This window comes from Plectrocnemia conspersa, unplaced genomic scaffold (genome assembly GCF_051122295.1).
Source record: "Plectrocnemia conspersa isolate PC_06_02 unplaced genomic scaffold, ASM5112229v1 ptg000012l, whole genome shotgun sequence".
In the NCBI taxonomy this organism is placed as follows: domain Eukaryota; kingdom Metazoa; phylum Arthropoda; class Insecta; order Trichoptera; family Polycentropodidae; genus Plectrocnemia; species Plectrocnemia conspersa.
In genome coordinates, this window is record NW_028277176.1 from 26,971,577 (window position 1) to 26,993,886 (window position 22,310).

At 30.2% G+C, this 22,310-nt stretch overlaps 1 protein-coding gene across 1 annotated transcript in view; it reads left to right on the forward strand.

Moving 5' to 3' along the window:
* ttv (exostosin glycosyltransferase 1 ttv) overlaps nucleotides 1-22,310 on the forward strand; it is a 264,636-nt gene that overhangs the window by 44,121 nt on the left and 198,205 nt on the right. The gene's annotated exons all lie outside the window — the stretch shown is intronic.

The following is a 22,310-nucleotide window of genomic DNA, read 5'->3' on the forward strand; positions in this document are numbered from 1 at the left end:
AGTAACTCGGTTCAATCAAGCACTGCATCGTAGTCACGTGGTCAAGTTATAATACCACATGCTTATGGGGACTTCAACAGACTCTTACTGACATCTTTGAATATTTTTGGGCACCAAAATGGATTAATTATATTTTTGATAGTATATTCTTCTAACAGATATCGTTATTATTTTGTTTTTCATATAAAATTAAATAATTAAAAAATAATTAGTGGTACTTGATTTTGTTAAAAAAAAGTCGTTCCGAATATCCTTATGTATTTTCCTAGATCGGTTTATATGAATTCTTATTTAGAATCGATGGCGACAAATTCTAGGATAGTCACAGATGTGGTGTTTGTATTCTGAAGTATCTTTTTTATGCCTTATGGCATTTTGCAAAAGCCGACAAAGATTTTGCGTAAATTGAATATTTACGACCGAAAAGTTTTGACTGATACTGTATTGGTGAGTGCCCACACAAACTTTTATAATTATCAGTGGCGTAATTTTAATAATATGACAATTTAAAAATTGGCACATTTTTCAATCGCGCGCAAATATGCCGACTGTACGTGACAGAAGCCGCCGTCCGGACGGCATATGAAATTTGCGACAGTGTGGTCGCTTACTCGAAGTCGTAGGTCTCGGCCGACTCCAGTTGTAATTTCGGTTCGGACAACTTCCAGAAAGTGTATGGCAGGCATAAGAATAAGTATGCTGGATCAAAACTCGTATGAAGGGCGATGATCTCACAAACAAAGAATATAAAATTATATTTAACAATAATATATAGTTAATCACTGATTTTTACTTAATAATAAATTTCGTTTTAGGTATGATTGATTTGTATGATAAAAATGTTAGAAAGTTGATTGTAAAAATAAATGATAATTTATCTAATTTACAAATATAGAATTTATCAATTATTTTTTCATTTTAATGATTGCTTATGTTTTCAACAAAAAATTAAATTTATCTTTTTGATTCTCAATTAATAGACTTAATAATAATAAATGGGAATTTAATTAGATTCTTTAGTATTAAGAAAACAATTAAATTTTTATTCATCGAATAATATCTAACAAGAATCTGATTATAATTCAAATTCTCAATGATTTAATTTTGCTTTATGAAATTACTTAAAAAAATATTATTGTACTAGAAATTCATTATTCAAAGTATAATATAAACAAAATTCATTACGTACGTTATGATTATTTAAACATTGTTAATTTTTACGTGTAGTTGTTCATTAATTTAGGTTTCTATTTATATTATACATATTTAATAGCTTAAGAAAAATAATTACATTTTATGCGTATCATTTATTATTGTTTTTTCTATTGAAAATACAACACCTATCATAACATTTTATGTTGAGAATGAATCTGATTAATATTTATAGTTTATTTATAATGCTTATTAATCATCAAAGGTCGTCCATGAACGATTCATCTATTTGGATGAGAAGTTTTTAAGATATATTAACTGTCATTTTTCGTAGGATCTCAATATTTTTTTTGCATTGTACCACTCTCGCACAAATAGAGGAATAGAGGTTGTAATAATATAAAAATAGATTTATATCGCTATCGAACCATACCGAGGCTCTCTCGCCAAGGGCTTATCGGAATTTATATCTTGTACAAACGCCGACTTGCAGCATGCTACATGCTTTACGACCGACGGTACAATTTTCAATTTCGGAAAAGCGATTCGTTACGCCGCGGGATGTATATTTTCAGTTGCATGCGAAAATTTTGAAATTCTAAAATAGTTTCGCGTCGTTTGTTCGTTCGATTCCACTGTATCGTAGAGTTGAGAATGCTCTCAACAGATTTGGTTGCACAAGGTGATGATAGACGGTATTTATTATACATTAAAAAATGTTATTTTAGCTTCATGTATTATTTTCATTAAAGCCCAAAACTTTAAATTAAATAAATATATGCTGTGTATCATATACATGGCGTCTATAGAACATTACGAAGCGCAGCCGCAACAAAGAAAATATTTTTTACAGTCAAAATTTGGAACAAACGATTTATGAATGTTTTGCGCTCTACATTTTTGGTTGTTTTTAAAAGGCAAGAATCAAGAGAAATAAAAATATAATTGTTGTTGGATGAATGTAGGAGGACAAATATTTTGACGCAACTCGTCGAAGGAGAGTGAATGTACAGTTCATACAACTTATTTAATGACCATAAATAGGATCAATACAAATATATATATCCAAACGAGAGTTCAAATCTTAGGTCAATCCAGTGGTATTACGCGATTTTTATTATTGATACACATCCCACTCTAATGTAGGTATATACATATGTATCTAGTATATTCGAATAATAAAATGGGAGCTTTGGAATTGTTTGTGTATGTGTATGGATGGACGTAGGGTATTAAGCTCAATGGTTATGTTCGAGAGTAATAAAAAAGCTTGCATAATATCATAGTCGATACGTTACTGGATTTCGTAATAATATTTTGATGTCCCCGAGATGTATATCTCCTAAACTAGAATTTATGTAAAATGTTATTATTTATTGTAAGCAAAAATATATAAAAAAAAATCAGTGACATGAAAAAGGTTTTTATATATATTATATTTTCGGCAGAACTCTCATTTATTTGGAATGTCTGAAGGAATTGATTCAGCATGGCAGTGTTCGGACTTATATACCTTTGACAATCGTGAGGAAGTACAACATCCCCTTCAGTCTCTCCAGTCTTGGTATTTCTGGATGAAGTTCTTGACTAAAATGTTTGAAAAAAGTCATTTGAACCTGATAATTGAGGGAAGTACATCGTTTCTTCTAGTATTTAATTGTCTGACTAATGTCAAAAATTTTGGGGCTAAACCAGTTTATTGAATACCTTATTAGGTTCATTGGCCTGCATCTGTGTAACAATAAATTCGCGATCAGTAAAATTTCATTACGTTGTCATTATATGGAATGTATAATCCAGGCTTATGGTATCTGTTCAGTAGATATGCGCATTTTCATTTATATTTCGCACTGATCTTGTAGTTTAAATTAGGTCCTGGTTTTTATGCAGGTGCTTTTGATATGTTTTATATATATATGTCGTTTAATAGACGAGAAAAAATGTTTCCTATAAATAAATATTTTTTTTGATACCGTTTTAGCAATTCCTTCGCAACTTATTTGTTCGCAACGATTACGGATGGTCCAAGGTTTTATAAACTGCAATTATTTTACTAACAACCTGATATATTTAACTTGTTAATGGGCTGCGTTGCTTCACATCGAGACTGAATCGTCATTTTTTCGATAGCGCAATATAAAAATTCTATTTCTTGATAGTTTCGTTTCAAATTGGCATATTTGCACTCGCAGGTAGAGTTCGTTACAAAATTGAAAATTCTATCGAATATCCCTCTATGACTACGACCACTCGAACAACTCCAATCTGTTATGGCGACCGAACCACTCTGGAATCCATCGCTCTCTATAACCATCGGATGCGGAAAACCGCAAAGCGACTGAGTGCCCTTTCAATCCCGATCCACCCTTCGCCCCCTATTAAACTTGCAAATTTTTGCGCCCGCCGCGCAAATATTCGATGCCGGATTTTAAAACCGGGCACACACACACTGCATGCGATTTAAAAGCTCTTCATTTTCGCGTCGCTTGGCGCGTTTATGTGCGGTATTGCGCGAACTCGCGTCACGTTGGTGCTTTTGACGGCACCGGATAAAATTTAAGATTGAACGGACGAACTGCAAAAAGCGAAATAAACTAGAAAATATTTGCAGTGTCAAAACTGTTGTGGGGAGTCATTTAGCGATGCTTAGAAGAACTCTTTAGAACTCACAAATACATAATTCTACCAAAGAATGTAGTTGTTCTTCATAATAACCTAGAGTATTTCATAAAATTTCAGTCCATGTTCTTCTCCACCGAAGATATAAAAAAAAACAGTTTAATAATCTACTTCTTTTACTGTTCCGTTAATGAAATAGATGCCTTCCATTCCGGAATAAGAGAAGCACACCCAGATAATTTGGCTCTTTAGATTTTACACAGCTGTTTTGAAACATTGTTCACTGTATTTTTCGCCACCTTCTCATTAAACATAATGCACATTTGTATACATATTATAAATATAATAAATTCCATATCAGCCATTAAGTCTACAGCTACACAATATAGTCAAGAAAACATGAGTAATTTATAAAAGTGTTATTTTATCCTTATATTGTTTGTCAGCTATACATTTTTATGGCTATGGCTGTTATAAATAATATACATTTAAAAACTATAATTGGACTGTAGATAGCGGAAAATCGGAGAAAAATTGATTACTTTCGTTGTTAAAATATTCAAATAATCTATATAGTTGATACACAAAAAAAAAATCACAATATTTCATTACAAATATGAACTAATACTTCACGAATAGTTGTATAAATATTCAAATAAGTTGTTATTCGATTTTTTTAATTACTGCGCTTGGTACAAGCATGAAGCTTACAATATGACTCGCAGTATTTCGTTTTTTTATGAGAGAAGCATTCATTTTTTAAGTCTATTCCTCTCAAATTGAGCGACTGTCTTTGTGTTTTTTGAGCAAGTCATATCAAATTGCGACGTTTAATTGCTTTAAATGTAATGAAAAAAAAAATGCTAGAAAATTGTTATAGAAATAAATATGTGTGCCAAGATCGTAACTCAATATCATATTTAAATGCATTTTTTCAACCGCATTTCAATGCACAGTCATGCTAGATTCAAGCTCCTCAGTTGCATCATTTTAAGCTGTGGAAATCTACTTAGATTGAAAGATTTTATAAACTATAAAAATTTTTTGATTTTAAAAACTAAATATTTAAATCATATTCCAAAAAGGCAAAACAATACAAAAATATCAAAAAGTCTGAATCAATACTATTTTGTTGTAGTTTAAATAATTTTATTATAAGTACTTACCTTCTAAGTAAAACAGTTTAATGTTAGTATATAATTTGCCACTAAATATTTTTATTGTTTATTTATTTTAGTGTTACACTTTTGTGTGTCCAAACCATTAAATATATCATACTAAATATCTTACCTTATCTATAGGTGACAAGATTTCCTATAATGATTTCTGTTAAAATTTCGATACAACTTCCTAATGAATGTTCAAACGAAAACATGTGCGGTTCAAACGATCTCACTCGACTCGAAATTCACTAGCTAGGAATGAGCAGCTCTCGGCTCCATACAGCATCATAAATCTCGAAGAGAAGAGACTGAGAGACGTTTCGAATGCAATCAAATAAGCGAAACGCAGAACGTATATACGAGGGTGCATTACGCAGGGAAGAGAAGCGCTATTGCACTCGGTAATCGAATTTTTCCAAAAGCATCTACATTTGCCGACTGTGTTTGTTTGCATTTTAAAATTAATATACATGTATTTGTATGATATATTAATTCTAGAAATTGTACAAGAGTTTCTCTCTTCTATCCTTCCAAGTACAAAAGTGTGTCAAATAGAATGGAATATTATATTTGAATCTACCTTTAACAAATACAAGTGAGGTTGATTCGCAGATGACGCCACATTAATAGTAAATCATTCACATAGTAGAAAGATAGAAAATAAGATGTTAAAGTTAGACATAAATAAAAGTAAAATTCTCTTGGGATATGTGTTGAATGTATATTAAAACGATAATACTATATGAATTTTCGGTTATATATATTTTTTTTTAAATAAAAAATATATTGCTCCATAACGTCACAAACAATCCTCTTTCTTTTAATCGTCTCTAATGGGACGTACTGCAAGAGTTTAACGGACCACTCTAACCAGTAATTGCCTCTTGTCTGTGGCGCAATTTTGACCCCAGAACGAGATGATTGATTCGTATCGCGGGTCATTACTCTGATTGTTCCGATACGATTCGACATTGCGCCGATAATTGCGTTCTCTTAATTGAGCGAAAAAATCAGCGAGAGGATCGACGTGCATTGTGTGTGGTTTGGTAGACGAGTAATTCAACATATGGTGCTTGAGAGTAATGTATACAGTAGTTACCATACTGTGTCATTCGATTTGTGTTTATTTCAACGCTTGAACGCTTCTCGTAAACATATGTGGCGCGTGTTTCTTGAAATTCAACAGCAAACAAAATATATGTATGGTTATATATTCTTCTTACAGAATAACTGCATGTGTTGCTATACTAATTAGGTACCTTATCCTTTAAATATGATCCATCACTCTATGAATACAACTAAAGTTGAAAAAAAGATTATTCGCATCGTTCTAAAACATTTTTTAAATGGATAATTTTTTCCATCAAAGGCCAATCAAAAAATGTTTTTTTTTGACGTAAAATTATTATTGTAGTGACATTCAAAGTGCTGAGCAGATAAAAATGTAAATGGATGTGTAAGCGTATTATAATTTTAAATCCGTTTCTATGGATGACTTAAAAAAATATTATTTTTCCCTATCTTGCTTTTTTCAAATTAAATAGATTCAGACGGTCTATATCTGGTCAACCATTTTATCCATAAACATTACTCACTACTTAGTTGTTGATTGTGTTTACACAGTTGTATCGCATATGCGTATTGCAATAGAAGATTTACAATAAATGTGTGGCTTTCCTTGGTTTCTTACGCTTCCGAAAAAAATGCTGTGGTTTTGCGACAGTTAATCCAGCCGCGGCTGTCGTTTGCGACATATCAGGTAGGAAGTCGAGCCTAGTCGAGATGCGTAAGGATCACAGTTGCCTATGGGCCAAAACTGTGGAGCGAGGGCTAACTATATAGTTAGCCCTCGCTCGTAGTTTATATAAACTACTTTATATTCCAGATATGTGAATCATATAGTAATAAGAAAATTAAATATTTTATGATACTCATTATGGGTATTCGAAAAATGTTATTTTTTAGTAACAAATACACCTTTGTTACTAAAAAATAACATTAGCATATATTTTTTGTATTTTTCTTGACATCTAGAATCATCGTATATTATTTAAAATAAATTAGTTAAAACAAATTTGAGTTTATTGGATGAGTTAGGCAATAAATAATAATTTACAAATGATTGTTTATTGCTTAACTCTATAATTTGGCTAAAAGTATTTACATATTGTTTCAATATTTTTTAATTATTTTTTACATTATGCTCAGTACATTTGATGATTTTTAGAATAAGTGTCTTGATTTCATAGTAGTATTTTTGGCTCCCAACATGTTAGTGACTTTTTTTTAAATAAGCTAATCAGTGAAAAAGGATGTTCTTTGTCATGTTTTTAATTCCCTAAATATGAATTTTAGTCGCTGTATTTCCTTCTGCTCAGAAAAATAGTAAGGTTAGATATTGCCACGGCCATTTTAAACACACGCTGTAAGCACAGTGTTGCTGCATTGAAAGCCTAGTAAACTTTTATCTCGTTTGAGCTCACTCTTGTTGATTCAGTGGACTGCTGGGGCTAGACCAAAATGGAGCGGCTGCTTTTCTCTGATCCTCGACTGTGTCTGTGGTGGCGAGCTTAGGGTCGAGCTCACGTGTACTTAAAAGTTGAAAGTGAAGTAGTGAGTAGAAGTTCAAGTGATACTTAATTTTCCAATGGAAGTGACTCACTTGTGGTAACGTTCCGCTTATATGTGATCGGAGAAATAAGAAGAGATTAACGATTTTTCCGTTTCTCGGCTGTTGTTCACTTGCATTTCGTCTGATGTAGGGATGCTGTAGGTGTCACCATCTGCTCAGAGAAATTATGTTTTGTCTATTTGTCAGTATCTTGAAAGTAGAACATTATTTTGTTATTTATGTCGTATATACACAATATAACCCGTTTGATTTTAATAAGAGAGAATATACATTGGTCCATTAACCTTAACATTCTTTTGGGTTAAGTCTAATTTTAATAAAAATATATTCACTTCAAAAATACTCTGAATCCATGTAGTTAACATGTCACGTGCATGGCACAGAATATTTTAAAATACTTAATCAAATTCGATTTTTTATAACTTATATTTTAAAAATTTCCTCAATATTTTTTAGATGCATAATAATATTTTTTTTTAAAATAACCTAAATATATTATATTTATATATAATTAAAAAAATATATTTTTCTATGGTTATATTATAAACAATTTAAGTTATTTTGTATGTTTAGGTACTCACTTTACATACATGTATATGTTACAGTAAAGTTATATTCTCACTGGTATAAATATAATTTCACTAACCCAGCCAGTTAAAATTTATTTAAATTTAAATGTTAACAATTGATTCACAATTTCACTACTCAGTATCAGTAAAATTGTATTTTTTTTTCATAAAAACTAACGGCATATTTCTAAATAATCAAAGATTCATATAATTGTGACGTCACATCGTTCGACAAAATACTATAATATTAAAAATAAATTAAACTAAATATATACACTTAAAAAACTATAGTTCAGGAACTTTCATTAAATCAAGTTGGATTTGAATAATACGTTTAGGTGTGATTTGGATGTGAACATCAAATGAAGATTTTGCAATTGTCAAATTGTGTTTCATAGAAACTTTAGAGCAGCCTGTATTTCACTAGCGCTTATCAGTTTTTTTCAATTTTATTGTCGCTAGAAGAAATATGTATCTACTGTCAAAAATATATTTTAATATGATTTCACTGAAACGTCAGTGAAAATATAATATAACTTCATTGGTAATACACATTACGTGCGACATATTTATATACATTATATATAATTATAAATCAAACTCGATTAAAAACATATTTTAACTGAAATAATAAATTCATTATCTTATAACTAAAATGAATTTAAGTATAAAAAATGGTTCATTTTTAATATTGTAATGTAAATTTTGATAAAAATCGTTCATTTCACATGCGAGTCTTTTCTTTATATATTCGTAAAAGAAGGGTAAAAGGCGGAACAGGAGATGTGGAAATATTCAGTGCCGCTGTATTCCGCTGGGATTACGTCTAAAAAAATAAACAAAAATTGCGACGAATGTTCTCCCAAGAGCTACGAGCTTTTAAAAGTGTTTATTTGTTTATACGGCCATATTTCGCTTCATACAATAGATTTTCCTGTACCTACAGTAGAACGAGGTCAATTCAGCGCTCGGGCGCTGAAAAGCGTTTTAAAAATGTTAAATTTGTGGTTAACTACGATTTTAATTGATTAAACAACGGACGTGCGCGGAAATAAAGCACTTTAATTGTTTAAACGTTGCGTTGTAGTTCTCATAATTGAATTATAAGAGCACGCAGTAGAGTGCATTATTTTAATATATAAATATCCATTAGTTAATAGCGAATTTTGTTACTTATTTAGGTTTATGCTAAAAGCTCATGTTTACTGCTTTTATTTTTATTTTTAGTGCACACTCGCGTTTGTTGTTTTATTTATACTAATCCAAACATACACACGCGCAAAAAGCATAAAACATAAGGGGTTTTATTGAAAAATGCAACGGGTTCGTTTTGTGTGTGTGTTTATGTATTTTGTTAAGTTCACCGTGTCGTCGGCCCTTTACAGCGTTTTCCGAAATGTGCGACCAATCGAAGGGCTTGTAAAAGTTGAGTGGCTATTATAACGGACGGCCACTCAATTTTTACAGGGCCATTTATCGCTTTCGACACCGCGTGCGCTGTTTAGTTTTTGCTTTTTATGTTTTTAATATGTACTCAAAGTAAAGGTGGGCTCAGAAAATGTAAACATGCTTTAGTGTTTTCAAAATTAGGCGGAGAAAGGTTATTTCACATGTTACTAAAATGTGTTACAACAAATAAATTATAATGATTAAATCTTATAATAATAAGATTGACGTATACAAATTAAACGTTATTTATTACCATTGGTGAACTCTTGTTTTTATATTTAATATTTTTTGTTCTCTAAATTAATTTTAATAATAAAATTACGTTTTAATTGCAGTTTGCTTAGTTAAAGGGCTATTTATTACATGTGAGCACACGGCTATCTCGCACGTGACAAGTGCAGGTGTATCGAACGCTTACTAAACCAAGTTGTTCTGTAAAAATTTAATAATTCCCTATTTTTTGTCATACATTCATCGCAAATTTAATTTTATTCTTAGCTTTCTGATATTTAAAAAAATCCTATCTTAGAGTTCTCGGCTTGTTAACGAAAAATTGATAAAAGTGGTTTTGAAAGCAGTTAAAATTGAGTATTAAAATAAAGTTTTAAATTATTAATATACAACCTCAAAAAACACAAGAGCTATTCTTAAAATTAAAATTATATACATACCTAGTTTTTCATTTGGAATATTGATTAGCATTACTTAGGGCTTAAATTATGTTTGAATTTGCAATTATTTAAATAATATTGTTTATATACAATTTTAACAATATTAAAATAAAAAATAATTCGTAATAGTAAAACAACAAAATTAAATTACGTAAAAATCATTTCCTCCTATGTTTTTATTTTGCTCCTGAAGCTGAATATTCAATTCGTTGAGTCTCTATATGATATTCACAAGAAAGACAAAACTATGTTGCCATTTAATATCTTATGCTTAGCTTAGATTTGATAAATTTATAACTGTTCCACCTACTTTGGTAGGATATGTGTTATAGTTTACAAAGTTTATATTTATCGTTGCTTAGATTTAAAAAATTATAGCAAAGTCTTTTTGTTCGTCGATTCAAAATTATTAAAATTCTGTATTTTTATCGCGCAAACCGTTAGCGTTCCACGATAATGTTTTTAGTCGATTACTGCGCTAATTTAATTACGTTTTTGACCGAAAGCAGCATTTAAATTATTATTTTTATTTAATGGTTTAGCACACAAGGAATTCCTTAACTTAATTTTTAGATTTTTAAGATTCATAGATATTCGGGTGCTTACTAGCATCGTTACTGCATACATGAATTAATTTTATTCTAGTAAATCTAATGTCGAATGATTACCCTTAAGTTATTGATAATTTATATTATATTTCTTGAAAATCAAAGCATTTATTTAAAACGACGGAGAACTCGTGCTTTGATCAGTCGATTTGTTTATGTATAAAGCAGAAGGTTTCCATCCAGTAATTCAGTTCAACTGACAGGGTTTTGAACAAGCGTATTTGAAAAGCATGAATCTTCAATCAACAATGCATCTGTTCCTAAAAAAAGCTTTCTATTTTTAGCAATGCTCTGGGAAACATTATTTTTGACAATGTTGACATTTTTTTAAATTATCTACTGTCGTATTTAGAGAGTATTGTTTTTCAATTTTAGTTGAATGATTTGTTTTGTAATCCTGTAAGCATTTCCATCAGATGATGTTTAGTTTGGACTATATGGTTGGTATGGACTAGTCTTTGTAGAAATGCTTCGTTTGACATAGCTATGATGAGTGTGTTTTTGTAGCAGTAATGTTTGTTGTCTGTTGTAAAAGGTCGTCTAGTACGATATGCATCTTTGACATAAAAGTTTCCCTCTCTAAATCGCATGCTGAAAAATCTAGTTTCGACAGCATCGGATTTAAAAAATCACAAATTTGCTACGCGATTTTACTGTTTAAATAGTAAAAAAATATACGACAAACATGTGTTTTAATTTTTGTTTCAAATTTCACAAAAACCGATAGGGCTAATTGATTACTACATGATATTTTTGATGTAGGGTTAGATACGAGAAATGGAGGAAAAGGAGTTGGATAGGGGAAATGGAGGCGAGGGGCGTATGAACGGTGTATAATAATACACGTAAACAAAGGAAATATATTTAATTATAATAATATAATAATAAAAATTGAATTTGTTCCGATTAATTTATGCATTCGCCGGTTATGCATTCGGTTGTTTCGACCAATGAAAAACAAGCATTCAAATATAAATCCAAATGGCCGACATCAACATGACAACGGCTTTAAACAATTATTATTTATAAATAAAATTTTGCTATGCGACAATAATTCTTCATTAATTCGTTATGTGCATTGTACGATTTGACCGAATATAAATAACCGGATTGCAAATTAACTAGGTGTGATATAACTATAAAAATTAAATATATACATAATGTGTTGAAGATTAGAAGAATACATTGATTAAACTAGAAAAACAATCATAAAACAATCTTCGTAATGAAATCTTCAAATTTTGAATTTCTGTCGCTATGCTCCGAGGCCGAAAAGTGAGTTTTTTTATTTATATTACATAAACATTATCATTGCTTCCGATTTAAAGCACATATACTTTAGATTTTAAGAATTGCAAATAAACCAGGTACGTTTTAAACGTGAACATGTAATATATCCTTAGTATGTATGAGGATTGAAAGTTAATAATTTTAATAAGCAATATTTATAATAATTAATAATTTTAATATGTAATATATAAAATTATTATATAAAACGCAGTATATTTACGTTACTGTAGGGCAGATTATGTAAACAGTGAACACCCCATGAATAACTTTTGCAACGAATATTTTTCCGAAAAAATATCCGAAGATTCACCTTACATAAATGCACAAACAATCCGTTTTATGGAACAAAGTATTTAAATGCACATCTCTCAAAATAATTCCTTGTTAAATAATACCCATTCGATTATGACGATCTATTTTATTATTTAAAATTATACAAAGCAATATTAAATCGTGTTATGACACGATATTTGAAATTCAGAAAGTTAGAGAATATTTAATAACGGGTTTTGTGGCTTTGTTAATACTATATTCAATATTCAATAAATAATTGAACACCAACTAAACATTCGAATGCATTTGTTTTTAATTCACAAACAACCATTAAAATAGACAATTACTATAAACATTTTGAGCTAAATGAAGTAGCGTAGATAACGGATAACGTAGTGACAGATAACGTGTCTATTTACCAGTATATTAAAATAATCAACAATAAATATTATTCTATTTAATATTATTTAAAACTATTTCATTTCAAGATATTGAAAATAATATCGCCAAAAGCTTTGAGAATGTCCTCTCTCGCCTCATTTTTTCCTATACAATTTTATTGGCAGCTGTTGTGTAAATTTTCCGTAATTTTGTTTGACTTTTCCGCCGTTCGATAAGCCTGTAGTGGCATTTTGGCAAAGGACACCGCACTATACACTCTACATTATGTTTCAGCTCAACTCTGAAAATATCCCTAGATAACCTCTATTAGACTCTGTATACACAATTTTGGTGTGCTCCTGTATATCTAGGAGCGAAAGGCAAAAAAAAATACGATATGGAAAGCGTAAGCGAGCGGCCGCCGTTTTCTCTAATGGCACTGTATAGATACAAGCTCGCCGTTGCGCTAGGGACGATAAGGGCCGATTAAAATAAATCTCCGGCATTACGGCGGAAAAATCTTGGTCACCGTTCGAGATAAACGCGCGATTTAACGAAAGGTCTAACCAAATTGCCGCTTTGATCGCTGTTCTAAGAAACAGTACGGAAAGAGCTAAACAATACGCGGAAAAAGCTTTCGAGCATAGCAACAAATTGGACGAAGGACGCAAAATATTAATAACGAAAGAAAGGCGAATGATTACATATATATTTGGATAATATTTTTGAGTGGCTTTGTCAATTACCGTTTTTTAAGAAGCGCAAGTGTATTGGAACTTAAACACGGCAAGTGAATTTTTGTAGTATAACAAAAATTAACTTTTGTAATCTTTGCTAAATTTATCCAATATTTATTTTTTATCATAGTCTAGCATACTATTTAAATTGGTTTTAAAAATACTCTTAAACATCATATTTTATGATAACCAATTAAGAGATTATTTAAAAGATCGCTTCTGTAGTTCCGCACAGTTCGAGTATGGTACCACTCTTGTTTCTATTATTCTTAAAACGACATAGCTGTGGCCAATAGAAAATTTTGTTCTATTGCGATGACTTGAATATGTTCAAAAGGCTATGAACGATTTCTGTCTTGCAGACAGATCTGCATTCTTTGTAGAGATGGACTTCTGACAAGCGAACCCGGACCCTGGAAAACAGTGATTACGGGCCTCATAACTAAAATGGCATTTTATATATTTTTTAACATCGTAATATATTTTTTTGAATAAATAATAATAGGTACGAGTCTATGCTACAAATAAATATAAAAATTAGCCACCGTTGCATCATATTTTATGCGAAATATTTTAATTTGGCATTTATTAAAAATATATATTCATAATATTTACTTGATAATTAGTCATGCTGCTCAGTGTTGACATATAGTGAATTTCCAGTCTAGGTCAAAATCAATAAAATCGTGCCATCGCGGTGAAAACGCTCGATTATCAAGCGTTTTTATTAAGACTTTATACCAATATTATGAAGGAGAATCGAATAAAGTAGGAGGCAAAAATTCACGCCAAAAGCAATAAAATCGCGCCGTCGCCGTCGCAGTGGAAAAAACGTGATTACAAATGACAGTAAAACTTAAGAATCTCCGATCGTCACGTGCGCTTGTATACCGACGGCGTGATAAATAAACAGAAATAAAGCAGAAAATTTCGGGTAATTTTAATGTATCAATTTGACAAATTATTTTGATTGTAAGTGCTCATTAAACATTCTTATTTTACACAATTTCATCCCTTAAAATAATTTATATTTAATCATAAAGTTATTGTATTTGAAACGATGCTTCTTTCTATTCTATCGACACAGAATTCGATTCAAAATTGTTTGTATTAAATTTGTATACTAACAGAATGCATTTTGCCATTATAACCGCAATTGTAGCAGTGGTAGAAAGCAGCTCGGCTATAAATTAATTTACCTTTGACAACGTGCCGTCTTGTGTTAGTTAACTGAGCGAATTTAACAATCGGTTTAATACACATGACGTTTGCGTATTGATCAAACACCCACCGGCTGTGTGTATCGGATGGGATGGAAACAGTCGGAAAGCTCTCTCGCTCTCTCGTTCGAAATTTGTATTTGTTCAAGGACCCGCAAATTGCATCGGAATTTGTCGGTTTAATATCGTCCTGTTGACCGATAAGCGGCTGTGTTTGCCAAAACACAAACAACAACGCACCGTGCATTCGTAACTAATATGTGCAATTTTTTGTCGTTTCAGGTAAGCGGACGTTTGCTGTCGGGTGTATATACAACAATGAATTCGTTGGACAAATCGCTTTGATTAACTCCGTTGTTTGACCGAACAACAAACGGTATGTGTACGTTTTAATTTGATGAATGAATTAATGCCATGAGTGACTTTAATGATCGGAAACAGGGTTTTATCGATTGAGGTTTTCCGGAAAATATATGTATATTATTTAAAACACAAATTTCTTACTGGAAATTTCTTAGAGATTACATCTAGATATTCTACTCAATGTTTTATAAATTTTTTCAGTGAAGTCGTAGCAGTGCTAAGACAGTAATTATTAACTTTTTTTGATTGTTAATAGAAATGTTTAAAGAGCCTCAAATACAAGTAAATAATCTGATCTATTGTCATTTTTTTTTGTGTATTGGATAAACTTTGATTGTAACAATTCGTTTATGAATTTTACCTATCTCATATAATCAGTATTTGTATGATTTTAAAAAATAATTTGAACAATTCTGCGGGAATACAATTCGATCCTGACGCTTTTTTCTTTTTGGTATTTTGACTGCATTTTCCACTTCAGACATTGTATAGTCGGTCTCGACATTTCATTGTCTTTCACTACTACAGCTTCATTACGCTTCACATTAAAATTCTCTTTTATATACTCCATTCTTCACTGCTGCTTATTTCACATCATTTCCACTTATATTGGTTATATTGTTATTTTTCTTCGTAATACTCTTTGTGGTCGTGCAGTTTTACAAGGCGTTCTATTTCCATACAACGTTCCTTAACCTTTTGCGATTTATTTTATGTTTTTTTTCGAATTGAGCTGTATATATCTTTATATTCAGTATCTCTGCTGTGTATATAATAAATTTAATACAATTATTTATTTTCCACTTAATAATAATTATTAATAAATCATTAAATCTGAAATTTAATCAATTCTCGGAGTTAACAATTATAAATATTACAAAATATTATTTATATTACATAGAAATGATTCAGCACTAAAAATAATTCATGAGTAGATATCTATGTATTTAGTGTGAGTTTGAATTTCGAATTAAGTTGATTATTTTGGTTAGTCATAGGGCGTGAACAATGCGTGAGTTCAAATTACAAGTTTATGTACGTAATTATACGTTGAACATAAATTTACGTATATAAATATGTGGATATTTATCTGCTTTAATATCATAGTATTAAATTATGAATTTTAATGTATATGAAAGATATAACATGAATAGTTAATTGTTCATATTAAAATTATTTAATAAGCGGCTTGTCATGCTTTGATTTAGGATTACAATTTATTATCAATTTTATATATTGAATATTATTTCAGCCTAGATTTAGTTTTTCTGGATTTTTAGTATAATTTTCGATTATCGGAATTTTTGCGAGCATATTTTGTCCATATATTAATTTTGTTGATAAAGCTGAAATATTTTCTAAATTCAGAATTAAATTTTGTTGAAAAATAATATATTTATTTAAATATATGTATATGAGCGTAATGAATAATTTTTTATTTTGTGTTATTATTTTGATTATACATTTTATATACTAAGATAATTTTTCGTATAAAAAAGCTATATTAATATAATAAACACAGATTTGCGTAAAACGCTATGAAGTTAGTCTTGGGTAAAATTATGAATATTTATTCTTGGTTTTAAAGTTTTAAAAAATGTGTGAAAATATAAATTTATATTTTTAAAATATAAATACGATTATTCCAAGTCAGAAGCGAAGTGATAGTTCTTGACTGAAGTGTCTAAAAAATAATTCATTACTTCAGCGTTCTAGCTTATTTGCCCTTAAAAATGAAAATGTCAAATACCCCTTGATTATTTTTACCAATTTCGACAATTTGGGACGGAACCAAACTCTTTGTTATTATCTTATTTAGGTTGTATAGTTGTTAAACGGTAGATTTGTAATAGGTACAAATTAACACCGTCGTTATAATATGGAATGTGTAATCCGGGTTTTAGTACTAATTTGCCATGCATTTTGTACCTATCTTTTAGTGCACTTGGTCGTCGCAAATATTTATAATAAATAAATATTTAAATACACTGATTTGCGAGTGCTTTTGAAACTGTAAATAAATCCGTCCAGTTGGATACGCAATATATCGTGCTCACGTCGACGAGAATACTTCTTAGGTAAAAGTTTTTAAATAAAGGTTCTTAAATAAGGATTAATTGTCAAATTTGAATTAACTTAAATTTTTTAATGATATACATATGTATTATATATACATGTCATTGACAACCATGTTAAAGCTCGCCAAAATATACTATCGGTGATATCATAAGCAGATAAAAAAATTATTCTAGAACAAACCGATTCATTATCGTTATCATAATAAATTAAACTACCGAGTTTCAAAGTTTTCTTATGCTTCGACTCACAAAGTGTGTGATTATTTTATTCTTCGGTATTTGCTATAGATATACTGGTCAGTCGATTAGTGCTTTATCCTCTCGTCGACCGACCTCAAGCGTCAGCTGACATTCGTATATTTATTCTACGAATATATAAAATACGCCTCGAATCTTTATTATACGAATATATCTTGCACATGTATATATATATTTGTGTACATATATACATTTGCCATTATGGTTCACGTGTCATCAAACGTGTGTAAATTCGCGTCGCAATTCTTCCGAGACGTTAACACCTCAGAGCCGTTGCAAAATTCAACGCAGACCCTCACGCGCCCCAAATAATACGAAAATTATTCCGTAAATTGTCGATTTCGTCCCTGTACAGCGCAATTTATATGCATTAGTGACGGTTGTCCGCGCCGAACGCGCTCCGGGATTATCTCGCGCGGAATCCGACTGTTGATAACCCCTGGCTGAGGATAAGAAACGAACCGAAGAAATACGTACACGCATATTGACCCGAATAAACTTCAACCCTTGATCTTAAATTATTGTTCTTGATATGTAGTGTTGATACTCTTTGTCACATCACACATGTTGCAAACATACATTCGTACATAGATATCTCGGTCACTTGGACGATTTGCTCATGTGATTAATCGCCTCGTACGAGGTCTCGCACGTGTAATTCATCCCCTTTTATTACACCCGCAGCGTCCATTGTTTTCATTTTTGCCAAATGCTCACGCGCCGCCGCTGTGTCTCGTTATGATACATGCTCGTTTTGTGAGCAGGGTTGTCACTGTCCGGAAATTTAATACATTTTTTTCATTACATATATTCTATTAAAGTGAATTATTTTCAATTCCGGTGATATTTACTTCGTTGTAGGTTATATAAAAGTTGCATACTTAGCAAACAATAATTTCAATTGTCAAGGTATGTACATTTTTATATGTAAGTATATACAATCATATGGAAATAAATTTGCTTAGGATTACATTAACTTGATCTTTTTACATAAAAGTAAATATAAAAATCATTTCCTAATATTATACATTAACTTAAACATACACGCGAAGAACCATTGTTCTCAAAATTTGACGTTGATAATATCAGAAATCGACTGAACAGAGATTATTCCTTACACAAACAAATAAATAATTCTAAAATCTAAAAAGTTTCCATTGCAAAACAATTTCAGCGTAGCGTTTTCTTAGTGAGTGCCTTGTGATCGTGATCGCGTCTCTAATTCTCACTCGTCGCGGCCAGTATATCAGCGCTCCTCTTGCACGAGCCATTCGACTTTTCAATCGGCTTGTCAAACACAAGGATGCTTTTGTCGATAGGAGCTAGAAATAAATATGTGGAATGGTGCTCGACTTTCTTAAGCGTGCGCCACATTAAAAAATTATTAATAAAATTATTGTTTAATTAAAAACAGATAAACTAAATAGTTTTATTCCAACTATTGTTTATTAAAAAACAATCTATATACATGGCTCTAAAATTTATTGAAACAACGGTGACAACCCTTTAGCTGATTCTTCGCAGCGGTTAATTTGAATATTGCGCTGATTGTGAGCGCCAGTGCGATTGTTTACCAGCGAAAGGGGGCCACTAATTTGTGGGCGTGATTGATAACCGGTAATTAATACGAAGCCTATCTTTCGTGCTGCTTTATACAAGTCTACTATATCAACACACATACACATCTAAAATGTGTGTTTTGGGTTTTATTTTTCCAATTTCCAAGCGTTGTTGATTGCCAACTGCGGTCGGCCTGATTTTCGATTCGGCGTTTTTCTCCAGTCGACGTTTGACCTTTGTTTTTTTTTATTCTCATTAAGGTTAACTGCCATTAATCTTTTTCGCACTGTAACGTCGTCGTTACAAATCGACTGTAATTACTATTGTGATTTATAGTTAGTTATAGTGACACGACTTCGTTTAAGTATTGCATAATAAAATTAGTTTTCTACTTAACACTATACTATTTTTTTCTGAAATAATCGAATTAATAAACCACTGTTCTATCAATCTTAAAAACTGAAAAAAATATACAATGTTTCATTACGTTCAACTTACATCTTATATATTATATATGGCTATAGTTAAATGTTATTCGAAGGGGACTTGACGTTTGGTTTCCAGATGGCTAGTTTGTGACATTGTCACGTATTCTCTAAGGATTCATTTAACATAAGACAGTGCGATATAAGAGTATTTCTATAAAGCTTATATGGATTATCAGTAGGCTAGATGCAAATCATTCACGCAGCTGATTTACAACATTCTATTCGTTCCGAAAAATTCAATATATTAATTAAAATGAAAATCAAAGATTGCTTTTTTGTAATTGACGAACTTGACGTGCTTTTTTTTGTCCGTGAAAATTTATTATATTTGTATTTTAATAAGTATTTAATAAGAAACAAAGATGTATATATTGACATTTTAAGGACAGTATAGGGTATTGCTAATTAAGCACGATGCATGTTTGACCAGGTTTTAACGTTTAGTAACGAATTGCATCCTAAGAGAAAGACCAACATTTTAAGGCAATTTTTTGTCGATTTTTTTTCTCTTTGGTTTCATGTTTATGAAACCCAATATCACATCCATTTATTTTCGATTAATATATTATAATAATGATATAGATAATTTTTGCCGATAAATCCGTGGTAATTTTACATTTTTTTTTTTCATATTGAAACAACATTACAAACTACAAAAACATATTGTATTCAAAATAACTTATTTATTTTAAATACAACAGTTTTTTTCAGTTTTTTGAGTCAGAGGTTATATTTATAAACAAAGGTATTTAAAAGTTTTCATGAAATATGGACAGACTTCTAAAATATAAACTGTCCTTAGAAATTACTGGCATTTTACAGTATTTTTAAAATTGATGTAATAATATATATGTAATATAATCTTGATTTTTCTGTATTGGTTATAGTGTCATGAATAAAGCATACTGATTTTTTACACAATTAAATTTATGCTACAGAAACTAGTATCATAAAAAAATTTAACCAAATAGTATATTGAGGTATGCGCAATTTTAAAGCTTAGGGAATTCCATTCTTTGATGCAGGAAAAACCAAGTAAAGTTTTTTTTCATTTTGTTTATACATATGTGATATTCTCTATGGGATAAATTTAGCTAATTATTATATTTTTTTTATAGCGAATATGCACGACCCAATTCGACTTTAATTAATCATTTGCGAGATTAGGAAAAGCTAAGAAAAGCTAATCTGTGATGATCGATCGGAATTATAATTATATAATAATTATTAATCGGATCTCCCAGATACGACAGAAAATAAAACACATTAACGTTCATATGGGATTCGAAAATGTTTTAACAGTTTTTAAGTTACATTATGTATATTTTAATTTATTACACAATTTATTTTCACAACCATTGAGTCATATTTACGGTTTTAAAATCGTTTCGAGTATTATATTTTTTCAAGTTTTAATCTGATATTTGGAGATCATATAATATATGTATGCCAAACTGCTTCTCGGAACCACATAAAATTGCCTTTTAAGTGTTGCCTACGCTATCCCATTTAAATAATTTATATTTTAATATATTTTTTAATATTTTTTAAAGCCGATTGAAAAAAAAACAAACAAAATCTTTTACACATAATTACAAAAAAATACTTATCCAATATTTAGCGGAACTGCGATCAATCTTTAAACTACATTAATTCTCGAAGGCACTTTCTAAGCATTTCTATATAAAATATTATTTTTTTCTGCTAATCTATTAACTGTAAGATTATATAGTGCTTATTTTTAATTTTTAAATAATTTATTAAATTGCTAATTGACTTCTAAATTACCACTGAAGGTAGTTGTTTTTCTAATGTTTAAATACATTAAGGTCTTAACTTCTTAGATGTTTTTCGTCTGACGAATTTGGTGGTGCAGGACAAATATATAAAAACCGATTTATCTGAGTAGTCTGCATAAGTGTAATTATTAATATTTATTAAAATCAGATTATTAAATATTTACTTTTTCATTTATTAGCTGTGTAACACGCATGAGTTTTAGCAAAATTTAGTTGAGCTATCCTGTTTTTGTGCTATTATAGAATTTTAAGCCAATTTCAGCGATTCTTTGTTTTAAGGTGTGCTTCGATCTATAAATTCCTCGCGTCGTTATTATTTTTTGATCGCATACTACTAGCTAGTAACATTGTTAATTCTTTCAATTTGCTTTGAACAATGAACGTTATATTGTATTAAATGAGAAACAAAGGTGTGCTTCGATATATAAATTCCTCGCGACGTTAATATTTTTTTGGAATTTTTGATTGCACACTACCAGCTATTCTATAAACTATTGATTGCCTAATTCTTCCCTCGCAAAATTAACTTTATATTGTATTATATGAATTTTTTAAATTATTTGATACGGCTAATTAAAGCTATGAATAATTGAATAATATTTGAATAATAAGAATATTTATTTTAAGTTGAAAAATAATAGAGCATTAAATATTTCAAACTTTTAATTATTCTTTCTGCCGAAAACACTCATTTATAATCGTTGCTGTTGATGCGGGCCTTATTGTCAGCAACGGGCAAGAGCAAGTGTATACAACTCGGTATGCTCAAATTGATATTACCATAATATATTATTTAAAAAAGACAATTACATATTATTTGTATTGATTAAAAATATATAGAAAATTCAATACAGAAAATTCAATAGAGAAAGTTCATAGCGGCACAATATTAACTCTGAAGTATGAGTAATTTTAGGAATATCTGTAATTAAAAAGTGTCGGCTTTTAGTTTGGCAATGATTGTTAAATAGTTTAACGAAAAAATATCTAAACGCACATT